Here is a 3507-nt window from a genome sequence, read left to right as displayed (position 1 = left end):
TTATAGCACTATCGTATTACAGCATATTATGGAACTACAAAAGAATAGAATGCAATCCAACCTTACAAATACAATAATGGCCTCCCTGAATAAGTGAGAGGTGTTAGCGGTGGGGAGAAGGTATGGAAATTAACCAGGTAAAGAGGGGATTGATGAATGTCTCAATGAGAGGGAATCCCATAGGCAAAGTCTCAGAGGTGCCTGGTAATATGGTACATCTGAGAAAGAACAAGCAACTACTGGCGAGAGCAAGTAGATGTCTGGAATAGGATGCTGATGCCCTGGTAAGAGAAGAAATTTAAGACATTCACAAAAGTAATCCATTCCCAGCTGAAAGTGGAAAAAAAGCCAATGTATTTATCTGATTATTTCAGTTAAAAATGAAGGTTTTTTTTAAATTTTATTTGGCTTCACTTTATGAACGCTTTGAAACAAAATTTTAAAGTTTGAATTATCCAAATTCAGTATAACTGCTTTAACTTGCTATTGCATTCCACAAATGGGAAAATAGGGTGAATGATGAAAACCATGAAATACACACATGGATGACATGAATACACAATGAGTGAGGTACACAAGGAAACTTTTTACCAGTGATCCTCAAACTTCAGTGAGCACAAGTGGACTACTTTAAAAGCCATTTTCTATCTTTCATCCTTGAGACTCTGACTTAAGAGATCTGTGGTGGAGTCCAGGAATCTCAATTTTTAATAAGACCACAGGTGATTCTTTTAACTATTTGCAATAGAAATTTTAAACCTAAACTAAATTAGAGAGAATACTATAATATTACCCACATACTCCTCACCCATCTTCCATAAATAAACATATGGCCAGTCTTGTTTCATCTACATTGCCACTCATTTACCCTTCGTCCTAATTTACTTTGAAAATAATCCCAAATATCTTGACATTTTATCCACTAACACTTCAGTTTGTATCTCTATCACAATACAATAATCACACCTAAAGACCCAAAGTGATCCTAATGTAAATGGTCCAGTCTCAGAAAAACTGGACTTGAGAAAGAGGGTAACAAGTCAGTGTCTAAGTGGACTACTTGGGAAGACATAACTTAATTTAGTTCATCACAGATTCAAACTCTTTGTTCAAGAACAAGCAAGCTATTCAGTTATGTTTCTGAAACTGTTACCTTAAATATTCAAAAAATGTATTTATGGAAAGCATAAGATTAACATACTGAATTGAATTTTAAAAAAACTTTTTCAGGGTTATTGATCAAAATTTTTTAAGGAAAAAGAAGTTGCTTTGTTAAATACATTTTTACACCTTATCAAACCTCAAAGAGGAAAGAACAAATTGCTCAATTTACTTTTCCTCCAGAGTTACTTGGATTTCACAGAGTTTAAAAATACTTTTCTCAATGAACCTCAGAAAAGTTTCTCAGAGTAATGAAGAACACAAAATGTGCCCTGATAACTTCCTCACAATTTAATTAACTCCAAATGCTAAAAAATCTTGCTATTTATAATTATATCCATAGAATACAATTTGAATATCAAGGTTAGAGAAATCTGATTCCTTCAGTCATACTTCAGCTCCTTTCTTTTATCTGCTTTATCATCCCCACTCAGAACCAATATTTATAAAGTTCAAGTCAATATTTCCTTGACATTTTTATCTCCTTTCATCTGTTGCTTTAAAAACAAAAGGGAACAAAACTTAATACAGAAAAATAAAAGAAAGGAGAAGCAGCTGCAATGCTGAGCAGAAGAGGCAGGAACCAGAGCTCGAGCAGTAGCTGGGTGGGCACCATGGCTGGGATCACCACCATGGAGGAAGTGAAGTGCAAGATCCACGTTCTGCAGCAGCAGGCAGATGATGCAGAGGAGAGAGCTGAGCACCTCCAGTGAGAAGTTGAGGAAGAAAGGTGGGCCCGGGAATAGGCTGAGGCTGAGGTGGCCTCCTTGAACGGTAGGATCCAGCAGGTTGAAGAGGAGCTGGACCATGCTCAGGAGCGCCTGGCCACTGCCTTGCAAAAGCTGGAAGAAGCGGAAAAAGCTGCTGATGAGAGTGAAAGAGATGTGAAGGTTATTGAAAACCAGGCCTTGCTGAGGCCGGGGAATGGCGTGAACCCCAGAAGCGGAGCTTGCAACGAGCCGAGATCGCGCCACTGCACTCCAGCCTGGGCAACAAAGTGAGACTCCGTCTCAAAAAAAAATAAATAAATAAATAAAATAAAATCAGGCCTTAAAAGATGAAGAAAAGGGCCGGGCGCAGTGGCTCAAACCTGTAATCCCAGCACTTTGGGAGGCCAAGCGGGCGAATCACGAGGTCAAGAAATTGAGACCATCCTGGCCAGCATGGTGAATCACTGTCTCTACTAAAAATACAAAAAATTAGCTGGGCGTGGTGGCACACGCCTGTAGTCCCAGCTACTCAGGAGGCTGAGGCAGGAGAATCGCTTGAACCGAGGAGGCGGAGGTTGCAGTGAGCTGAGATCGCGCCACCGCACTCCAGCCTGGCAAGACAGCGAGACTCCGTCTTAAACAAACAAACGAAAAGTTGGAACTCCAGGAAATCCAACTCAAAGAAGCTAAGCATATTGCAGAAGAGGCGGATAGGAAATATGAAGAGGTGGCTCGTAAGTTGGTGACCATTGAAGGAAACTTGGAATGCACAGAGGAACGAGCTGAGCTGGCAGAGTCCCGCTGCCAAGAGACAGATGAGCAGATCAGACTGATGGACCAGAACCTGAAGTGTCTAAGTGATGCTGAAGAAAAGTACTCTCAAAAAGAAGACATATATATGAGGAAGAGATCAAAATTCTCACTGATAAACTCAAGGAGGCAGAGACCCGTGCTGAGTTTACTGAGAGATTGGTAGCCAAGCTGGAAAAGACAACTGATGACTTGTAAGACAAACTGAAATGCAACAAAGAGGAGAACCTCTGTACACAAAGGATGCTGTACCAGACTCTGCTTGACCTGAATGAGATGTAGAACACCCCAGCCCTACCCTGCTGCTGCTCCTCCCTTTGTCCCTGACTCCACCTGAGGCCGGCCTGCCTGAAGCTGATCTTTAACTGAGGGCTGATCTTTAACTTGGGGGCTGCTTTCTACTTTCGCAGCCCCCTCCTCCCCTGTTTCTTTTTTGCCAAACTGTCTCTGCCTCTTCCCAGAGATTCCAGCTGGGCTAAAGGCTGAGCACGTTTGGAAACAACATTTAAGGGAATGTGAGCACAATGCATAGTGTCTTTAAAAGCATGTTATGATGTGCACATTTTGTAATTACCTTTTTTGTTGTTTTGTAGCAACCATTTGCAAAACATTCCAAATAATTCCACAGCTCTGAAGCAGCAATCTAACCCCTTTCTCACTTTCGGAAGGTGACTTTTCAGCTAAATGCATATTGCCCTCTCCATAGAGGAGAGGAAAAAGTATAGGCCTGCCTTACTGAGAGCCAAACAGAGCCCAGGAAAAGACTCTACAATGAGAAACCTCATTGCTCTGTACAAAATACCAGCCAAACCAGAAAGGTGATTCC

General features: G+C 41.3%; 1 pseudogene; it reads left to right on the top strand.

Moving 5' to 3' along the window:
- Positions 1–1761: 1761 nt before the first annotated feature.
- On the top strand, positions 1762–3083 carry LOC129490124 (tropomyosin alpha-3 chain-like; annotated as a pseudogene).
- Positions 3084–3507: the final 424 nt, after the last annotated feature.

This window comes from Symphalangus syndactylus, chromosome 9 (assembly GCF_028878055.3).
Source record: "Symphalangus syndactylus isolate Jambi chromosome 9, NHGRI_mSymSyn1-v2.1_pri, whole genome shotgun sequence".
NCBI classification, from domain to species: domain Eukaryota; kingdom Metazoa; phylum Chordata; class Mammalia; order Primates; family Hylobatidae; genus Symphalangus; species Symphalangus syndactylus.
The sequence above is the reverse complement of the archived record's forward strand: the minus strand, read 5'-3'. Positions and strand labels throughout refer to the sequence as shown.